Consider the following 8053-nt stretch of genomic DNA (forward strand, 5'->3'; position numbering starts at 1 on the left):
GGTTTCCCTGTAGTTTCTAGAGCCTGTCCTGGAGCTAGCTCTTGTAGACCAGGCTGGCCTCGAACTCAGAGATCCGCCTGCCTCTGCCTCCCGAGTGCTGGGATTAAAGGCGTGCGCCACCACCGCCCAGCTGGGTTTTCTCTTTTATGTTATTAGTATGATTTAATTAATTTACTTTTATAGACTGAGATTGTGGCGGCCGCACTTACATTCGCCATTACAAGATGGCGCCGAGGGCTAAAGTAAACAAGTATGTGGCGCGAACTTTTCGCGCCACATCTGCCTGGCAACAGGTTTCCACCAATCCTTTTCTGCCACGTCACCTAATCAGTAGACACGCCCCGTCCTCCTCTATATAAGCCGCCACCCAGCCCGGCTCGGGGCCCCCTGCTTCCAGCTCTCCCTCAACCAAGCAGCGCTTCATTAAAGTGTGATCAGAGAAGAATCCTGTGTCGGTGGTGATCTTTCCCTGCTGGTCAGGGTTCGCTCGCCGCAGCTGGTGCCGAAACCCGGGAACTTCGGCGGACACACACAGGGGGCCGAAAAGGATTCAGAACTCTACACACGAAGCGGTCGGCGCCGGTAAGTATCCTTAGGTATGCTTCTTGGAGGAATTAGTCCTTTGTGGTTTGCACTAGCAGTGGTTGTTTTTGCTGTAGTGGTTTATGCCTTTTGCATTTTTATCCGTTGTCATAGACCAGGAGAGGAGTGTCTCTGCTGTAACATCTAAAGTGAAAGTAAATCCGTAGCAGATAAGGCGATTTTTCTGCCCTTTTGTAAGCCTCTTGTAGAAAAGTGAGCAAAGATGGGCAACGATCAGTCTGTCTCCAGTGTATGCGATTTTGTAGATCCCATACAGCGGTTACTACAGGAGAGAGGATTGAAAATCTCGAAATCCACCATAAAGGTGATTGTCGGGGATATTGATCGCATGGCGCCGTGGTTTGCGGTGTCTGGGGATCTAAATCTGCATTGCTGGAGAAAGCTAGGCAAAGATTTGGAGGCAGCAAAGGAACAGGGGCAATTAAAGAAGGGGACTTATCCTTTTTGGAGATTAGTACACTCCTGTTTGAAAGACGGAAAAAATGTAGAGGAGTTAAGAGAAGGAAGGAAAATGTTGGCAAGACACCAGGACAGCCTTTCAGAAGCAGGTTCAAAGACAGAGGAGGATACAGAAGAAAAGTGCACGGTAATAAGGAACAAAAAAGGAGAAAAGAAAGATATAAAAGAAAAAGAGGATCCTAAGATAAATAAACCTTCAGCACCTCCCCTATATCCGGTGCTGGATGAATTCGCAGCCTTGCGGCTGGCTGAAGAAGAGCTGGTAGAGGCAGAGGAGGAGAGCTTAGAGGAGGAAGATGCACGTTATGAGGAGGAGAGATATGGGCCAGCTCTAAAAGTGCCTACTAGAGAGTTTCCCCCTCCTTACGTGCAGCCCAGGAGTAGCTGCCATTTCATCGACAGGGGCACTCTTGCGCAGTTAGCTGTGCATTATCCACCTTCAGTGGTGGTATTTCCTGTTTTTGAGGATCAAAATCAACAAAGATATCATGAGCCAGTCCCTTATAAAGAGTTAAAAGATTTAGTGGAAGCGGCAAAGACTTATGGAGCTAATGCGCAGTATACCCGCACATTACTGACTCGGTTGACCACCAGAGCTATGACACCAACAGATTGGTGGGAAATTGCTAGAGCATGCCTTTCTACAGGTCAATATCTAGATTATAGATCTATAGTAGTAGAAGCTGCTCACACTCAGGCTCGAGTAAATGCGCAAACGCCAAATCGAGCTCCCTGGAATGCAGACATGTTATTAGGGCAAGGGCAATGGACGGCTAATCAAACAGCCTATCCAGTGGAGGTATATCAACAAATTAATGAAATTTACACAAGAGCATGGAAAATGATACCAAAAAGAGGTGAAGTGACGGGCAACCTTACTAAAATTATTCAAGGCCCTACTAAACCTTTTTCGGAGTTTGTGGCTCGCATGATGGAAGCTGCAGGAAAAGTTTTCGGTGAGGCGGAAGAAGCTATGCCTCTGGTTCAGCAGTTAGTGTTTGAACAGGCTACTAAAGAATGTAAGAGAGCCATCATGCCGTGGAAAAATAAAGGACTGGATGCTTGGCTTAAGGCCTGCCGAGAGATAGGCGGCCCTCTAACTAATGCTGGCCTAGCGGCTGCTATGCTAGCAGTCTCCAGGGGGCAGGGAAGATCAGGTACCTGCTTTAATTGCGGGAAGCCGGGGCATGTACGAAAAAATTGCCCCCAAGGCACACATAAAAAGAGCCAAGGTCAGAGACAGCCGGGCACATGCCCGCGGTGCAAAAAGGGAAAACACTGGGCAAATGAGTGTCGATCCGTAAAGGATATCAATGGACAGCCCATACCTAATGCAACATCAGCCATGTCAAAAAACGGGCAGAAGGGCCCACTACCCCAGGGCCCGAGAATTTATGGGGCAATTCAGGAGCCAAACATGAGACCACCCCAGTCATCAGAAGGGCCACCACAGGCTCCGCAGGGTTGGACCTCCGTGCCACCACCGGATTGGTACTGACTCAGAGTATGGGTGTTCAAGCTATAGACACAGATATGTCAGGACCTCTAGAGGAAGGAACAGTGGGACTAGTTTTAGGAAGATCCTCCAGTACTCTTAGAGGGTTATTAGTGCTACCTGGAGTGATCGACCCTGACTACAAAGGCATTATTAAGGTAATGTGTCATTCTCCGTTTGGCATCATTTCGATTGCACCCGGAGATCGTATTGCACAATTGTTAATTCTTCGATCAGACCATGAAAAATTTCCCTCTTATGAGAAAGAGAGGGGCAAGCGAGGGTTCGGCTCCTCTGGGGTTGAACTAGCATGCTTGTCTATAGGACTTGATGATCGCCCCATGTGTACCCTAGAAATAGAAGGAAAGCTCTTTACGGGCCTATTGGATACCGGAGCGGACAGAAGTGTGATGCGTAAACAGGATTGGCCGAAGAGGTGGCCGTTACAGACGGCTGCACAAACCTTACAGGGTCTAGGATATCAAAATACTCCAGATATGAGTGCTAAGCAATTGCATTGGAGGATGGAACACAGTCAAGGCATTTTTCAGCCTTTTGTCATAGACCTTCCTTTAAATTTATGGGGAAGGGATGTACAACAACAATTAAAATTGATAATTACCAATGATTATTCTCAAGTGAGTAAAGATGTCATGAAGGCACAAGGCTTTGTACCAGGAAAAGGGCTGGGGGCTCGCCTTCAAGGACGAAGTGATCCCGTGTTGCCCACTCCCAAATCTGATCGGAAGGGCTTGGGTTTTTCCTAGGGGCCACTGATGATGCGTTACGCATCCCCTGGGGCACAGATACACCCGTTTGGGTGCCTCAGTGGCCCCTGTCTATGGAAAAGCTCCAGGCCGCACACATATTAGTTAAAGAACAACTTCAGCTTGGTCATATTGAACCTTCTGTGTCTCCTTGGAATTCTCCTATTTTCATCATAAAAAAGAAGTCAGGAAAATGGAGGCTGCTGCATGACCTTAGAGCAGTTAATGCACAAATGCAACTCATGGGATCTGTCCAAAGAGGGTTGCCTCTTTTAAGTGCTTTACCAAGAGATTGGCCTGTTTTTGCCATAGATGTTAAGGATTGCTTCTTTTCTATACCCTTGCATGTTTTAGATAAACATCGTTTTGCATTTACTGTTCCCTCTATAAATCACGAACAGCCTGATGAACGCTATCAATGGAAGGTCTTACCACAGGGTATGGCCAACAGTCCCACCATGTGCCAGCTATACGTGGATCAGGCGTTACAACCAGTGAGACGTAGTTTTCCAAAAGTTAGGCTGATCCATTACATGGATGATATCCTATTGGCAGCAAAACAAGAGCATATGCTAGAACGGGCATTAGTTGCCCTGGAGGCATCCTTAAAACAAAAGGGGCTGATTATTGCCGCCGATAAGATTCAAAAGACAAGTATTATAGAGTTTTTAGGAGCCCATGTTACCCCAAAACAGATTTTTCCACAAAAAATTTGCATTCGCACATCACATTTACGCACTTTAAATGATTTTCAAAAATTGCTCGGAGATATAAATTGGCTGAGAGGATATCTCCCCATTACCCGTGAAGCTTTGCAGCCGTTGTTCTCAATATTAGAAGGAAATCCTGATGTAACGTCACCTAGAGAGCTTACACCCAAGGGAAAAGAAGCATTAAAGATAGTGGAAAAGGCCATAGAACAAGCGCAGGTTCTTCGGTTTGATCCAGAACAACCATTATTGCTTTGCATTCTGCGCACTGTTGGTCATCCTACTGGAGTATTGTGGCAGACAGGCCCGATTTGGTGGATACATGGTCATACACTTGGTTCACGCACGTTAAGCTATTATCCTGATTTAGTGGCACAACAGGCATTATTGGGAGTGAAGTTCAGCTTGACCACCTTTGGAAAAATGCCAGAGAAGTTAATATTGCCCTATACCAAAGATCAAATTGAAGTTTTGACAGGGACTACTGATGATTGGGCCGTATTGATTTCCTCATATTCAGGCGTTATTGATAATCATTATCCGTCTGATAAATTGCTGTCCTTTATGGCACAGAATGTTGTATATTTTCCAAAGATTACCAGTGCTTCTCCTTTGAATAATGGCTTGACTATTTTTACTGATGGGTCCAAAACTGGAATTGGAGCCTATATGGTATATGGCTCCCCGCCTGTTACTCTGAAATTTCGCTCTGGAGCACCCCAAGTCGTGGAGTGTCAAGTAGTGTTGGAGGTCTTTAAGGCCTTTCCCCATCAGCCTTTTAATTTGTATTCTGATTCATGCTATGTAGTTAATGCTGTAAAACATCTGGAAGTGGCTGCATATGTTAAACCTAGTAGCATGGTTGCATCTTTGTTATTACAAATTCAGAATTGTATAATTCAACGTGCTAAACCATTTTTTATCGGTCATATTAGAGCTCATTCCGGTCTTCCTGGACCTATGACTGAAGCTAATGATATGGTTGATAGGGCTACCAGGGAAATGGCTTTAGTTGCCCTGGATCCTATGCAATCGGCTGAACAATTTCATAGAAAGTTTCATGTGCCTGCAAATACCCTTCGCCTTAAGTTTAATATTACTCGCGACCAAGCGCGTGAGATAGTTAAACAATGTTCCTCCTGTGTGATCTTTCATCATCCGCCTCATATTGGGGTTAATCCACGTGGGTTAAAGCCACTTACCCTTTGGCAGATGGATGTTACTCATGTTTCAGAATTTGGTAAACAAAAATATTTGCATGTTTCCGTGGACACTTGTTCAGGTGTTATACATGCCACCCCGTTATGTGGTGAAAAGGTCCTTAACGTAAGGACCCATTGCCTAGAAGCCTGGGCTGCTTGGGGCAAGCCTTATTCTTTAAAAACTGATAATGGCCCGGCATATGCCTCTAAAAGTTTTCAACAGTTCTGCTCTATTTTCGAAATTAATCATACTACTGGTTTGCCCTATAATCCACAAGGACAAGGCATCGTGGAAAGGGCTAACCGCACCATTAAGGAATTGCTTCAAAAACAAAAAGGGGGAATAGCCGAGGGCGCATCCCCGCGAGATAGAATATCTCTCGCTCTCTTTACATTTAATTTTTTGACCTTGGATTCCAATGGCTGTTCAGCCGCGGAAAGACATATGGACCACAGACACAGAAATACAGAATTAGTAAAATGGAAGGATGTAATTGATAACAAATGGTATGGACCGGACCCTGTGATACAGAGGTCCAGGGGAGCTGTTTGTGTCTTTCCTCAGAATCGGCCAGATCCGGTGTGGATCCCTACCAGACTGACAAGGATCGTGACAACACTGGAACAGCCTGACGAAGAGCAAGGAGATGTTGCTGCTCCTGATCCTGTTGGTGAACCTGCCGGTTCCAGTTGAATCTGAAGAATCTTATTTCTGGGCTGTGGCCCGTACATGGCCCATTCCAATTCCTGTTCACAATGAGTCCACAATATTGCCACAATTTTTTGTTGATAGTTGCCAATTGAACTTAGTTTGCAAAAAGGTGGATGCTCAGGAACAGAAATTTAATCAAACTGTAGTGCCCCTAGCAGGAACTTTATGTTTTACCACAAATCAGAGCACTTCTATCTCAGACTGCATCTTGCTAGATGCTATGAATCTTACTGTAGCTAGAGATCCATTTTTAGAAGATACCCCTAATTTTTTGAGAAAGGCCATTAGCGTAGCCCTGCCTCAGGTCAGATCTGGAGCTAAATCTGGATCTGGCTCCTATTTCGGTTCCAATGATACTGTTAATGTTACCACTTATGGGATCAGTTGCAACCTTACAACGCCCAATTGGGTACAGGTTAGCAAGGTTAATAATAGTGATTCACAGGTTGGCAATAGTAATCATACTAGTAATAATATTTTTTCTTGGTCTGTCCCTAGATGCTCTGGTAATGATTTGAGCTATCCCCCTGAATTTGTGGATTGCAGAGGACGATATGATAAGTTTTACAATAATTCTGGATGGGTTCTTAGGAATCTTAACCATTTTAAGGTTAAAAGAAAACTTATGATAAAGGTTGGATCACCCTTTACACCATGGATACTTATGAATTCCAGAGGAGCTATAACTGAGTTGTCTCCATTTGCTACATTTGTTCGCTCTGGAATAATTATGTTAAATAATTATACAGGGATTATGAATCACACTTCTAAAGAAATTAATATAACTAGTGTAGAGAAAAAACATAATACTACTCTACGGCAAACCAGAGTTTGCCTGGATCCTCCCTTTGTCTGGCTTTTGTTTAATACTACAGGGAGTTCAAATAATACTGCAGTTGATTGCAAGAAGGATAATTGCTCTCTGTCACAATGTTGGAATTTCTACCATTCAGGTGCGATTGTTATGCGCATCCCTACCTTTGTGTTTTTGCCTGTAAAAGCCAATCCTAAGAACTTCCCATTAGCCACCCTGGTTCGCCGGAAAAGGGATTTTGGCATTACAGCAACTATTGTGACGGCTATTGCAGTGTCTGCTGCTGCAGCTGTTACTGCAGGAGTAGCTATGGCCAATCAAGTTCAGACAGTTACTTTTATCAATTCCGTGGTTCAAAAAACCTCGGACGCTATGTATATACAAGAAAAGATTAACCATCAATTAATGTCAGGTATTTTATTGTTAAATAAGAGAGTTGATTTGGTGGAAAGAAATATGTTAAAAATGTTTGATATAGTTACCTTTGGTTGTGTAGATCGTACTAAGCATTTGTGTGTTACCCCCTATACTGCTACCCTTAATGAATCCCGAGCGATTTCTCAATATCTAAATGGCAATTGGACAAGGGAATTGGAACAATTGCAAGCAAATTTTAGTTTGAAGATTTTGGCTTTGAATCAAACCCAGGCGACTATGGTTTCGCTGGGGGAATTTACAGATTGGCTGGTAGATACCTTTTCATATATTAAGGAATGGGCAGGGGTTGGCGTGCTAGGATTAATATTAACTTCGGGAGTGATATTGGCGTTGTTTCTGATTCTAAGGCTGATTCGGGTAAGGAAACGGGAAAAGGTGGCCATTGCTCGTGCCCTCGCAGCCTTGGAGGCCGGTAACTCCCCCCAAGCTTGGATCAGCATCTTACAGGACTCCTGACCCTAATCCCTGCTTTTGCACCCGAAGGCCATTGAGCCATTGCACTCGGAAAGAGGGATCGATGAGGTTCCCCTGAATCTGGGGATGTGTTGTCCTGGACAGGAGGTTTTGCACCTAAGAGTGCACTGAGTAGATCCACTCAGGAGATCATGACCTTATGCATATGGGTAGTCCCGCTTATTTTTCCCATCCCTGAGAAAAACGGGACATGTCTACATTTTCAGGGTAAGGTCCTCTGACCTCAGCCTTGACTGTCTTTTAAATTTCATAAAATTAAAAGGGGGGAACTGTGGCGGCCGCACTTACATTCGCCATTACAAGATGGCGCCGAGGGCTAAAGTAAACAAGTATGTGGCGCGAACTTTTCGCGCCACATCTGCCTGGCAACAGGTTTCCA

The sequence above is a fragment of the Arvicola amphibius genome, chromosome 5 (genome assembly GCF_903992535.2).
Source record: "Arvicola amphibius chromosome 5, mArvAmp1.2, whole genome shotgun sequence".
In the NCBI taxonomy this organism is placed as follows: Eukaryota; Metazoa; Chordata; class Mammalia; order Rodentia; family Cricetidae; genus Arvicola; species Arvicola amphibius.